Source organism: Ambystoma mexicanum, chromosome 1p (assembly GCF_040938575.1).
Source record: "Ambystoma mexicanum isolate Mex_15411 chromosome 1p, UKY_AmexF1_1, whole genome shotgun sequence".
Classification (NCBI taxonomy): Eukaryota; Metazoa; Chordata; class Amphibia; order Caudata; family Ambystomatidae; genus Ambystoma; species Ambystoma mexicanum.
In genome coordinates, this window is record NC_090921.1 from 559,608,071 (window position 1) to 559,622,709 (window position 14,639).

A 14,639-nucleotide genomic window follows, 5' to 3' on the forward strand; every position below is an offset into this window, starting at 1 on the left:
AAGGGCGGATCTGTAAGGAGAAGTGTTATGTAGATCACATCCCTAAAAGAATGAACTCAACCGGTTTCGACGTAGAGTGTGTAGTAAACAACGTCTTCATCAGGAGATACAAAGCGAGAAGCTGCAGAAAAAGAACATTACTACATAAATATGCGGCAGTGTCCCATCACATGAACTAAACTCAACAATAGATTGTATATAGCCACCATGTGCCACCTGTTACAAACCAATAAAACTAGACATTTGTGCTGGGGAAGTATATCTAAATGAGAACAACCCCAGAAGCAGGGTTTTATTTAGAAAAGCCAGAGGCGAGGCACCGACCCTGAGAGTATAAAAAATAATTAAAATTAATAAGGTGCACCATAGGGGCCACAAAGGTCAAAATAGCCCAGGCAGGAAAACACTAGACACCCCCACATGCGGCATAAAAATATCATGGCTAAATATATGCAATATCGCTAGACTAAACAAACCTTATATAAGTAGCCATTAATATGCAAAATGCCAACGATGGATCGTATGCTGGAATCGTATCGCCAATGGAGTTGTGACTAGTGGAAAATGAGAAGTTGATTGAAGCACACATAAGGTAAAAAAGTGACTACAACAACCAAAGGAATCAAATGCGAGCGGTCAATTGTTACCTGTAGTTAACATGACACTGCTCTCAGTAGCCCCCTTCAAAGATTATGGTACGATGGCTTTCTGGAGGGTGATGCAACGAAGCAAATCATGTCAGCAGATGTGCGCCTAGTGTACTATCAAACAAAAAATAATATTAGCCTAAACCGCACATGACAAAATCAAACTAAAGATATCCCAATAGAGTCATATACAGTTAAAAAAGTTTAAAAAGTGGCTACTAATTGAAAAATTAGCTGGCTGCTGGCAGAAGTCTGACAGACGAACCGTATACACAGGCATAAGTACGTAAATGAGAAGGGTCTATGATACTGCAGGCTAAGTAAAGCACGAATCTTCATATACAAATGCAGCCGAACTTGTATATTCATATAGACGACAAAACTTCGTCTCAGAACAAGGATTGTACAATACTAAAGCGGCAGTGTGAAGAGCAGCAGATCATGTTCGTACTTACTTGAAGTTAACACCCGGATTGGCGTGGGTGGCTGGAGTTACTGAGCACAGCCTAGCCGTAAATCTCAATGACCATGCTACATCGGCCGTGTGCAAGCAGCCGACTGAAGCCGTCGCTGCTGTGGACGTAAGTCACGTGGAAGATCACGTATCCTCAGTGGGAACGTGTTGCGTGTGCGTAACGAACCCAAAACACGCCCAATTTAAAAACTCTACACAAGAAGGAGCAGTGTGACTCATAGAGGTGACATGGAACTAGAATGGAAACTATGTACACCATACAATATCTGTACAAAGAAATTATCTATCTGCTATTGAACTCCCATGTTTCCATGGAGTTCAGGCCTTTGTGGAGGGTGCCTAAATTAAAAATCCACATTTGTTCTTTGTAGGCCAATTTGTTGGCAGTATGCACATGGCCACTTGCTGTGATTTTTTCGATGCAAAACCATCTTAGTGAATCTGCATCATGCCCCATCTCGAAAAAATGGGAAACCAGGGGGGCAGTTAAACAACGCATCCTGATCTTGGAACGATGTTCATTGATGCGCACATGTACCTCCCTGGAAGTCTTGCCTATATAGAACAGATTACATGGGCACTGAATGGCATATACAACATTATTGCTTTTACAAGTGGTGAATGTACGCAAGTCCCATCTTCTGCCAGCATTCTCAAAGTGTGTAATTTTTTGGGAAAATCTGCAGGCCATACAAGAGGTACAAGGGTAATGACCTACCACAGGTTGAAGGTTAACATCCCTAACCACGGTACCTTGTAATGGTAACCTGTTGGCTCTTGTGAGTTTCTGCGCCAGGCTCTTGCCCTTTTTAAAGGCAAAAAGAGGTTTATGCAAGTTAATCTCAGCAGAATTCAGAATTCTCCAATTTTTAAGGATGATACCCTTAATAGACTCACTGAATTTGCAGAATGTAGAAACACAGACAATTTGTTCTCTCTCTTTGTTTTTGGGGCGTACACTAAGTAGGGCATCCTGGTTGGTATACCGCGCTCTTTTTCTGGAATGTTTGATCAATTTTTTGGGGTAACCCCGAAGTAACAATCTGGCTTGTAGTGCATCTGCATGTTTGTCAAAATTGGAAATATTAGTGCGATTACGTCGTAACCGTAAAAACATACCATATGGTAAATTCCGTAGTAGGCTTTTTGGGTGTTGGCTCTTGAATTGCAAAGTTGTATTGCGTTCTGTAGGTTTTCTATATAATTCTGTTTGTAAGCATCCTTCATCCACAAAAATGGATAAATCAAGGAACGCAATCCTAGAGGTGGAAAATTCAAAAGTGAATTTAAGATTGGGATCTACCTGATTCAGCCAAACCATAAATGTATTCAATGTAGCAGAGTCGCCCTCCCACAGCTTTAAGATGTCGTCTATGTAGCGACGATACAACTTAATATGTTTGACAAAGGGGTTGGTGACGCTAAGCACATGATTTTCTTCAAACAAAGACATGAAAATGATGGCCAAGTTAGGAGCAAAAGTGCAGCCCATCGCCGTACCCTTAGTTTGCAAAAAGTAGGCATCCTTAAACTTAAAAAAACTATTGGACAGCACTAGTTTAACACAATTAATAAGGAATTCAGTAGGGACAGCATGAGGTAAAGGCCGTCTGTCTAGCATAATGCGTAGACTGGAGGCAGCTTTGTCTTGAGGGATGTTAGTATAAAGCGCCTCAATATCCAAAGAGACCAAAATTTGTGTGGAGGAATCAAAAGGGCGTGCTTCAACCAGATTTATAACATCCCTAGAGTCCAAAAGAAACGTGGGAGTGGCCATAGCAAGTGGTTTAATAAAGGTGTCTATATATTTGGACAGAGGCTCTAAAATGGAACTGCAGCCAGAAACAATGGGACGACCGGGAGGTTTCGGAGTGTCCTTGTGTACTTTAGGAATAATGTAAAAGAGCGGAATTCTCTCTTCAGACGAATTAATGAACTCACACTCCTTAGAGGACAAGAATCCTTCATGAAGACCACTTTCACTCAACGTAAGAATCTTCTTTTTTATAGATGTAGAAGGGTCACCAGTGTTTTTTTGATAGTGGCCTGGTATGCTGAGAAGTCTGTATACTTCTTGATCGTACAATTCTGCGTCCCAGACCACTATCCCCCCGCCTTTGTCGGCAGCTTTAATCACTATAGTGGGATCCTGAGCTAGAGAGTCAATTGCATGAAATTCTGCAAGTTCTAGATTAGGTGTTAAATTGCTTCTGGGACGTGTCAAGCATTTGTCTAACTCCTTAAGCACAATGGTTTCAAAAATGAGAACTTCAGGTGGGAGATCGGCTGAATTAGGTGTGAAAGATGAAGGTTTGGCCAAGCCCGAAGTATTATTTTCACAAATATTCTCTTTGTCAGTGAAGAACACTTTCAATCTAATTTTCCTCAGAAACTTTTGGATTTCACTAGTGAGTTGCATCGCACTAGGTGTTTGTGTAGGCACAAACGAGAGGCCTTGTTTTAATATGGCTAATTCTGGTTCAGAAAGGGTGCGAGATGATAAATTAAAGATGGGTAATAGCTCATTTACCACCTATAGGACCGGTTGCGGGTTTGAAATTCCCGGTGCCCTTGGCCCTGTGGAGGGGCATTCTGCAGTTGCATGTGAGGCTGTCTGTATAGGCCTCTGCTCTGCTGAAAATTCCTGCGGCCTCTGGGGCCGTCTCTTCCTCGAAAAGGGTAAGTCCCTGGATTCAAATTGGTTGGATCTTCATTGCCTGAGCTATTAGAGGAGGTGTCAGAAAAAGTGACACCCCGTCTTCTGCCAGCCATTCCGTGTTGGTTGCCTTGTTGTTTCCAAAAAGTCTGAGGATTAAAATCTTCCGCCAGGTAAGGGTAGACAATCTCTTTTTTGAACATAGAAATGTCCTTTTTTAGTTTATTTGTCTTTTTTTCAATGGTTATATTTTTGAACTCCAGGAAAGATTTTTCTATTTGTTCAAGTTTTTGTTTGGCCTCACTAATGAGAGTATTGGCCAAAAATACCTTTTCTTGTTCAAGTACCGTTTCCATAATTTTTTGACTGACTCCCAGAAGCAGGGTTTTATTTAGAAAAGCCAGAGGCGAGGCACCGACCCTGAGAGTGTAAAAAATAATTAAAATTAATAAGGTGCACCATAGGGGCCACAAAGGTCGAAATAGCCCAGGCAGGAAAACACTAGACACCCCCACATGCGGCATAAAAATATCATGGCTAAATATATGCAATATCGCTAGACTAAACAAACCTTATATAAGTAGCCATTAATATGCAAAATGCCAAAGATGGATCGTATGCTGGAATCGTATCACCAATGGAGTTGTGACTAGTGGAAAATGAGAAGTTGATTGAAGCACACATAAGGTAAAAAAGTGACTACAACAACCAAAGGAATCAAATGCGAGCGGTCAATTGTTACCTGTAGTTAACATGACACTGCTCTCAGTAGCCCCCTTCAAAGATTATGGTACGATGGCTTTCTGGAGGGTGATGCAACGAAGCAAATCGTGTCAGCAGATGTGCGCCTAGTGTACTATCAAACAAAAAATAATATTAGCCTAAACCGCACATGACAAAATCAAACTAAAGATATCCCAATAGAGTCATATACAGTTAAAAAAGTTTAAAAAGTGGCTACTAATTGAAAAATTAGCTGGCTGCTGGCAGAAGTCTGACAGACGAACTGTATACACAGGCATAAGTACGTAAATGAGAAGTGTCTATGATACTACAGGCTAAGTAAAGCACGAATCTTCATATACAAATGCAGCCGAACTTGTATATTCATATAGACGACAAAACTTCGTCTCAGAACAAGGATTGTACAAGACTAAAGCGGCAGTGTGAAGAGCAGCAGATCATGTTCGTACTTACTTGAAGTTAACACCCGGATTGGCGTGGGCGGCTGGAGTTACTGAGTACAGCCTAGCCGTAAATCTCAATGACCATGCTACATCGGCCGTGTGCAAGCAGCCGACTGAAGCCGTCGCTGCTGTGGACGTAAGTCACGTGGAAGATCACGTATCCTCAGTGGGAACGTGTTGCGTGTGCGTAACGAACCCAAAACACGCCCAATTTAAAAACTCTATACAAGAAGGAGCAGTGTGACTCATAGAGGTGACATGGAACTAGAATGGAAACTATGTACACCATACAATATCTGTACAAAGAAATTATCTATCTGCTATTGAACTCCCATGTTTCCATGGAGTTCAGGCCTTTGTGGAGGGTGCCTAAATTAAAAATCCACATTTGTTCTTTGTAGGCCAATTTGTTGGCAGTATGACTGGAAGACTGGAGGCAGTGTCATTGCTCCACTGCAGCCATTGCCATTGGTTGGCACACCGTTTGAGAGGGTGGCCATCAACATTGTTGGTCCCCTTGATCCTCCCACTTCGGGTGGACATCGGTTCATCCTGGTCTTGGTTGATCATGCCACCAGGTACCCTGAGGCTATACCCCTTCAGACTATTACTGCCAAGGTGGTTGCCAGGGCTCTCCAGGCATTTTCACCCATGTTGGATTCCCAAATGAGGTTGGTCTGACAGAGGATCCAACTTCATTTCGAGTTACCTGAAAACCATGTGGAAAGCATGCGGGGTAACCTACAAGTTCTCCACCTCTTACCATTCCCAGACAAATGGTCTGGTTGAGAGATTTAACAAAACTCTCAAGGGCATGCTAGGTGCTTTGGAAGAGCACCCCAGGGGAGATAATGATATCTCCTCCTGCCATGCCTGCTGTTCGCTTACAGAGAGGTACCTCAGAGTGTGTTGGTTTTAGCCCCTTTGAGTTGCTATTTGGACATCCCGTGAGGGGGCCCCTTGCCTTGATTCGAGAAGGTTTGGAAGCCATCCCTCCAGGTCCTGCCAAGCAAGTGGGGGACTATGTGTTAGGCCTCAGACGGAGGATGACACGGATGATGGGTCAGGTGACAGCGAATCTCAAGGCAAGCCAGGAATTGAATAAATACTGGCATGATCTTAAAGCCTTGCAAGTGGATTGGACTCCAGGACAGGAGATCCTTGTGATGGAGCCTACCAAGCCTCGAGCATTTGGACTGGACCCTTCAGGATCATCTCCAAGATGGGCGAAGTCAATTATCTGGTTGACATGGGAATCCCTCAGGTATTCCATGAGGGGTAGCCCCTCAGGTATTCCATGATAACAGGCTCAAACCTGTCCCTAGGCGAGCAGAAGTCTCATGTCTCTTGCTGGTTTCAGAGCAAGAAGAGGATGAGAGTGAGCCCCTTTATGATTTGCTGCATAGCAACCCTCAGGATGGCTCAGTGGAGGGAGTGCATCTCTCTCCAGACCTGATGACAGAGCAGCAGTGGGTCTGCAGGGCTTTGCTCCGGCAGTATGCATCTCTGTTATCACTGACACCAGGCCTTACACCGTGGTTTAGGCACAAAATTGACACTGGTGACAGTGTGCCTGTCAAAAGCATTTGCTACCATGTCAGATGCAGTTAAGAACCACATCCAGGCTGATGTCGCAAATATTTTGGATCTGGATGTTATTGAACCATCAACCAGTCCCTTGTCCAGTCCAGTGGTCCTTGTCCCCAAGGCAAGTTCCCAGGCTTGTACCAAGGATTGGTGGTTCTGTGTGGACTACAGAGGAGTCAATGCCATCATCAAAACTGACGCGCACCCATTGTCCAGGACTGATGAGCTTGTGGACACCATAGGTGCTGCCAAATTTGTGAGCACCTTTGACCTTACCTCAGGCTATTGGCAAATAGCTCTGACGGACTATGCCAAGGAAAAGACTGCATTTTAAACACCTGGGGGACTCTACCAGTTTAGAGTCATGCCTTTTGGGTGGAAGAATGCATCTGCCACTTTTCAAAGTTTAGTCAATCATGCACTCAGTGGTCTGGAGGCCTTTTGTGTAGCCTACCTAGATGACATCGCTGTCTACAGTTTCACTTGGGAGGAGCATTTGACTTACTTGGATAAAGTATTGCAGGCCTTGAAAAGGGCTAACCTCACTATCAAGGCCACCAAGTGCCATATAGCTATGGGGAAAGTCACGTATCCTGGTCATGAGGTAGGAGGGGGTCAAATCCAACCTCTCCCCAGTAAGGTACAGGATGTACATGACTGGGAGACTCCCACTACTCAAACCCAGGTGAGAGCCTTTTTGGGCCTCACTGGGTATTATCGCAACGTCATGGCGGACTATGGAACCATAGCTGCCCCTCTGACAGCTCTGACTTCGCCCAAACAACCAACAAAGGTTAACTGGACAGAAGACTGTCAGAGGGCCTTTGTTGGCTTGAAGGAAATTCTGTGTAGGGCACCCGTGTTGTGTGCGCCTGATTACAGCAAGCCCTTTATCGTCCAGACGGATGCCTGCAACACCGTAATTGAAGCTGTCTTGTCCCAGTTAGATGACAAAGGGAGGGAACATCCGATCATATTCATCAGTAGACAACTCAAGGGTAGAGAACTTAGGTGGGCTACTGTTGAAAAGGAATGTTTCAGTATAGTTTGGAGCCTTAGGCGTGTTAGGCCCTACCTTACAGGGTCTACCTTCAAGGTCCAAACAGACGATAAGCCCCTGAAGTGGCTTATGCAGATGAAGGGTGAAAACCCGAAACTGCTCATGTGGTCCATTAGCCCGCAAGGGCTAGACTTCACCATAGAGCATAGACCAGGGAAGAGTCATGATAATGCAGATGGCCTTTCCAGAAGGTATGTTGACCGTATGGATGAGAGTGTCAATCTCGTGGGAGATTAGACGCCCTAACCTCAGTCTGGGGGGGAGTGGGGCAACTGTGATGCCGGAAATGTATTGGAGGGACAGGGCCTCCATATCCTTGTCCTTTATTGTTTTATCATGTATGTTCTGACTTGTTTTCCGTGCAGGAGTTCATGTGGGACTCATGGCGGTGCGGCTCTTCCTCTTTTTGGTCGTGGTGAACAGATCTTTGGGATACCCTTATGGCACCCATGGGTGGGAGTACGACTCTGTACTCCTAGTGTATGTTTTTGGGCACCTGTGTGTGGCCAACCGAGCAGGGTATGGGCTGGTGGCAGCTCCATGCTGAAACTGACAGGTGCTCTGAGTATCCTCCATTTTGGGATACCCAAGCCCTGCCATTGGAATCAGTTGATTCCTGAAAGCAAACAAGATGGCCCCTGTGGCCTCCTGCTTTCTATCACCTGTTACCTTACTTTTCCCGAAGTCCCGGGAAGCCCTGATTCTGTCCCTTTCCCCTGACTGGCTGTTGGGTGGAAGTTCCATATATGGTGGTGTGGGGAAGTTCAGGCCAGACTGGCTGGAGCCTTCCCAATGACTTTCTGTTGTGGGTACGCCAGTGTGGTGGGGCATGGGTGAATGGAGTGTGTGACGAATAAGCATTCCCTGTTGTGGATATCTAGTATCTAGTGATTGACACAAAGACTGAGACAGCCCTGCCCGAAACTGGAATGAATGCAGTGTGTAGTGTTGAATGGCGTGGTACTTGTCCGAATCCACATTCCGTGTTGTGAGTGTCTGGATGGGGAAGAATGGCCTGAATGCACTGTATGCCTGATTGGCTGACTGACTGCCTGAATGCCCCCCAGCAGAGTGAATGGGAGATCAACAGTATATCTGGGGGCCTCTCACTGCTAGAAATCGTTTAGAAGCTGAAGTAGAAACTGACATCGAAACTGAAGCGTAACTTTGAAGACCACTGTAAGAAGAAGGACTGCTGCTGCTGTTGTTCGCTAATCTGAAAGCTGCTGTGCCTTCAAGGAACTGATCTAGAGAGGACCTAGCTAGGAGACCTCTTCCCGAGCTACGAGGGACCATCTTGCACGAGCTGATCTTTGCCAAAGCTCCCTGGTAGACAGACCTTCGAAAGGCTGCTGACCAGAGACGGGGAACGCTGCGGAATCACGAAAAGAAGCGCCCGGACATTGAAGTCCATCACCGTCGATGACCGCCGTCGCCGACCGGAGCCGCCATGCTCCTTTGCCCAAGTACACTTGATCCAAGGACTCCCTTGCTCACCCTCGTCGACCGCTTTCATCCAGCCGGAGAAAGTCAAGGCCGACGACGACTGAGGAGAATCCGCCAGTTGGTTTCCCGCCACCCGAGACGCTGATGAAGCTTCTGAAGCTAGCCGTGGTCCCATCCCGTTCGCCGACACCAGACGCCGACGACCCAATGCCCTTGCTGGGCCAAAGTTCTTCATTGACTCTTTGCGGCAACGACCACTCGTCGTCGAGGTGCACCGCACGCGTCATCTTGCAGGACGTTTTCGACCGATCGTCAACGAGCACCGCAAGAACCGAAACTGCTGCCGCAACGACAGTGATCACCCTTTTTCCTCGTGGGATCTCGACAATCCGTGGCTATTGCCTTAAAGGGAGCTGCTCAAGAAGGATCCGTCAACGACCCGACATCGAACTCTGCTATTGCAGGTACAATGGGGTTGTAGAACTATTTAGAAGGAAATACGACTCTTGTGAACAATATATGGACAGGGCTTGTACGATATATCATTATTTACAGGTTGCCCAGGTGGGGGGGATCCTCATACAGAAGTGTGCCTGGTGGTAGGGGCTCAGTATTCTGCCAATTGTTCTAACCAACTGCTTTCCTCCTATGTCTATTGTTGGTTCTCTTTATTACTTGATTTGTGTGACATTTAAACCAAGTACAGTTGATGCACTTGAATGAAATCTAATAGTATTGGTGCTACCACGTAGAACTGTGTATATATTTGCCATTGTAGATTAACTGAGCACAAAGTGAGTTATTGCGATTGTGTATATAACCTTGAACCTTAATTATATCAAGACTGTGTTTTCACTAATACAGTGTGTGGACATTCCTTTGTGTGTGCTTTGGGACTACACTGTACTTAAGAACCAGCCCACATCACCTCCTGAGAGCTAAGCCTTGGTTGCTCGACCATGATACCAATAATAGAGAATCTTGGCTGGGGTCATCTGTGCCCCTCCTCTGCCATATAGAGAGCAGGAGTACAGACATCCGCTCCTGTCTTTACAGCATATCCCTTTATACAGAACTCACTTCAGGGGAACTGTGAAGGGTATTAGTTTTAGGAGGGAAGGGGTAAGCATGTTAATAAGAAATGGCGTTTATGTGTTTGTATAAATAATATTCACCTTGGTGTCTGTGCCCCATTACAGTGAAGTAAAGGACTCAGGGCGCAGCCCATTTTCTGGTTAATACTTTATTGTCAGGTTTCAGTGTGCCTCTTCTTTTCCAGTTGGCCTGGAGGATGTGGGTCGTCTGTTCCCATTGGGACGGCCCCTGGCTGACCCGGGTGAGGGAGGAGCGCACCCTTGCAGAAATCAGGGTCTATAATTCAGTCCAATGTCACCCTTTTAAAGTGGATCATTTGCTCTGTACAATTGTTTGTTTACTAAGAGATGTTTCATAACCTCAATAATTTGGGAAAATTATGCAAGTGTTTGATGGGGGCGCTTTTGAGGCAAAATGTCTCTATCCGTTTGGACTACTCATTTGGTCCTGGCGACAAGTCTCGTGCCTGGGGTGATGAGCGGGGAGTTGACATAATAGGTGAGGAAGTATAACTCAGGGGCAACGTGTTTGTCTTGGAAGTAAGACAACGCAGCGCAACACAGCTTGGAATCCCGATCCTGTGCTTAGAAACCACTTGCTGGTATTAAGCGCGTTATAAAAAAAGAAAGCAATTATAATAAAAATGCTACGGTGTGTTGGCTTCTTTACCATTTTCATTTGAACCTTCCAGCGTGTAATCGCACAATGTGATGTCATAAAGTATTGTTAAGACCACCTCTCACCATGGTGCACATTTTGCAAAAGAGCAATAACACATAGGGCTACTTTCTCATGCAGTCGGAAATAGGTTTTCTAATCTTTTGGTATTTGATTCACATACAGATTTCTTTATTCAGTTTCTTGAAGCAGCCTTAGCATGCGCTATAGCACTAGACGAGCAAATACTGTAAATACCCTATAAAATAACATTATTTTCCCTTTCCTATCCTGCTTGCTCCGTCACTCATTCGTATCCTTCCTACCCAACTGCTACACTCTTGCCCCCTCCCTTACTGCTTTTAAGTGACATCAGGTCAGTGTAAGTGCTTTACAAGCAATCAGCATGACATATGAATAGTTTTCTTGCCACCATGGAAAATATTGGAGTGGTACACAGGGCCAGAAAGACGAATGAGATCCTTGTTTTAGAAAATCCCTTTCCGGAATATAAAATCGAATTCATTTTTCGTACAGCACGCACAAAATCAGTAGCAATAGGCCTAGCAGGGACAAGGAGAGCAATAGTAACGTTGTACCTAGGCTGTGCTGGAGACCAACTAAAATATACAGCAGGCTACACAACCCTTGTCTGTGGTAATTACGTATGTATAATCCACCTTGTATAGAGCCATTTTCTCTACATTGCTTGCCAGTGATTGTATGTATTGACATTATTTCATTTTTTCGAAACATACATTGGATGTCCATCGCCTTTCGCAGACGGCCACACACCTTTCTGGAGAACCGCGCCTATGTAAATAATTCGATTTATATTCATGCTATGAACATTTTATTCGGCTGTCGGTATCCCGAAACGTGGGGTAAATCTTGAGGGCCTAAATTGGACGCCCGTTAGTAGAAGAGGCTGGAGGGCTCGCCTAAAACCATGTTGCTGCTGTTCGGGTTTCAACATTTCACATCAATGCACGTACACTACTACCCAGGCTTTGCTCGTGCGACGTGGAAGTGGTGGAACTGGTCGGACTCCCGCCCTCTGTCTGCCACGTCATTGACGCGCATTGCGGAAGTCGGCTGCCTGATCTTTTCACCAGAGTGAGTCCTCTGGGAGTGGTGAGTAGGCGCCACAGGGGACCTGCGTCACCACCACTACCCACACCCCTGTAGTGAAAATTGCCAAAGGTTGGAGACACGCAGCCCCAAGCAAGTTACTGCAAGCTGGGCCTCGCCTTCTCTTTACCAGCAACGCGGAAAGGACGTTGGCAAGCGACTGTCATAAATTTCCAAGGAGATGAAATCGTTCTACAATAAAACTCATATGATATGACTCAGTCATAATCGTTACTAATTAAACATTTAGTGAGGCATGAGACGTGGCACGCGCTGTGCGTTTTACTGTCATAGCCACACGCATGTGCGGCGCCATTCGTAGAAGGCACACGTAGACACACTATGGATGACGATGAAGCTTCATGAAAACAAAATACCTTCATCTTATTATGTTCGTCCAGTTTTTTTCAATATAATGTATTGGCCACACATTCTTAAACATCATTGCAACAACCTATGCCAGTGGAATTCAGATTTTCAACACTAACGATACAGAAAGTCATAATTCTAGGGACAAAACAAGGCTGCACCCTATCCCCACTACTTTACGCAATCTTCCTAAAGCCACTACTCGCACGGATAAAAGAGAGGGGGAAAATAACGGGCATAGAAATGGCGGGTACTACGCACATAATAGTGGCATACGCAGACGACATGCTGGTGATCCTGGGGGACCCCGAGAATTCCTTCCCAAACCTCATGAAGGAAATAGAAACATTTGGGTCCCTGTCAGGGCTGAAAATAAATAGGCAGAAATCAGAAGTTCTGATTCTGGTGGGAAACAAACCCCATATCCAATCAGTGACAGCTGGTCTGCATCTAAAAGTGGCAGAGGCCGGTGTCAAATATTTGGGAATCACTCTAACGCCCAAGATACAAGAGTTATACTCCCAAAACTGCCCTCACCTACTAAGACACATCAAACAAAACTTGGGGAAATGGAACCCCCTAACAATCTCATGGTGGGGGTGGATAACAGTGATTAAGATGACTGTCCTACCCAAGCTGCTCTACCTATTTCAAGCCCTACCGATAAGACTCCCTTTGGCCTTTTTCAAATCCCTAACGAAAGCCGTCAAGGAGTAGATTTGGCAAGGGAAAACCCAGAGAGTATCGAACGCGGTTCTAACAGCCACAAGGATAGAAGGGGGGTGCGCCCTCCCACACTTTAGGAAATATTATGAGGGGCCTCAACTGGGTGCTGAAAGAATGGATCCCAGACAATTCACAACAATTGTGGGCAGCACACGATAGAGCAGTGGCAACCACACCTACAAGACACCTGCTATGGATCGGGAAGAAATATAGACACCCCAATCTACATATTAGCAAAATCATGCAACCGACACTAGACGTATGGGATAAGACAACACAGGAATGTACACTGACAAAAACCCGAGCCCCCTTCATGCCTCTATTAAAAAATCTCGACTTCCCACCAGGAATCAAAAAAGGGTGTTCCACAAGTGGGAGGCGGAGGAAGTAAAATGGTCGGAGACATGTTCCAGGGCCACCAAATAAGGTAATTTGAAGAACGCACTGAGATACTCAACTTGAGCGATAAGGACAGATACAAATACGAGCAGCTATATCACTGGTTAGACACCCCCAGAATAAAGGAAGCAGCAACAAAGGAGCTTACCCCCTTTGAAACCTACGTCATGACACACGACGGAAAGGAAAAGTTTGTTTCAACCAAATATAGATTTATAAACACACACACAGAAGAAATAAAATGGCAATATATGAAAAGGTGGGAAAAGACCCTGGGATCACTAATCCCAGTGGAAAAATGGGAACACATTTAGGAGATGATACCCAAACTAACAAGGGCGATACAGCCAAAAGAAATGTGGATGAAAATCCTCCTGCAATGGCACTACACACCGGAAAGATTACACGCGATGTTCCGGGATTCCCCCAATGTATGCTGGAGGGGCTGCGGGGGGGAAGGGGACTGGCATCATATCTGGTGGGAATGCCCAAAACTACAGCAATACTGGGGGGAAGTGAAGGCACACATGCAGCAAATGTTCCCAGGCATGGGGGACAGGGGAGAGGAAGTATGGTTACGTGGAATGTGGGATACGAGAGACAAGACAATTTCGAAAACACAGACACGAAACATCATGGGGATACTGATTGGAGCTTGGCTGGAAATAGCCCAAAAGTGGAAGCAGAAACACCCCCCTTGGCACTAGACTGGATAAGAAGAGTCTGGTCACATATAACGATGGAAGAAATCACGTACAATCTGCAAGGGAGTAATCAGACATTCAGGGACGAGTGGGCAGAGACCCTTGGTTACCTTCAAAGTGACTACATGGAACAGTGGTGCCCACATAACATAAAGATAATTGACCTATTTAGATGAAGAAGAAAGGAGTTGTCCTAGGACAATGAGCTGACACACTACATCTCGGGGGGAGGGGGAGGGAGACGGGGAAGTTATACATTATCTGTTGTAAAATCAATACAAATATTTTTTTTAAAAAGAAAGTCATAATTCTATTAGAGACATGGAGGTAAAGGATTATGCTTTCTCTACTCACTTTCTCGAGCAGCAAAAAATGTCAACAATACTTATATAAAAACAAAGTAAAAACTGCAATCCCAACATAGTTTGAGTCTTTGGTAGTTTATATTATAATTGGTCCTTTAAAACAACACTTGACTTTTGTGACCAATAGTCCATAAC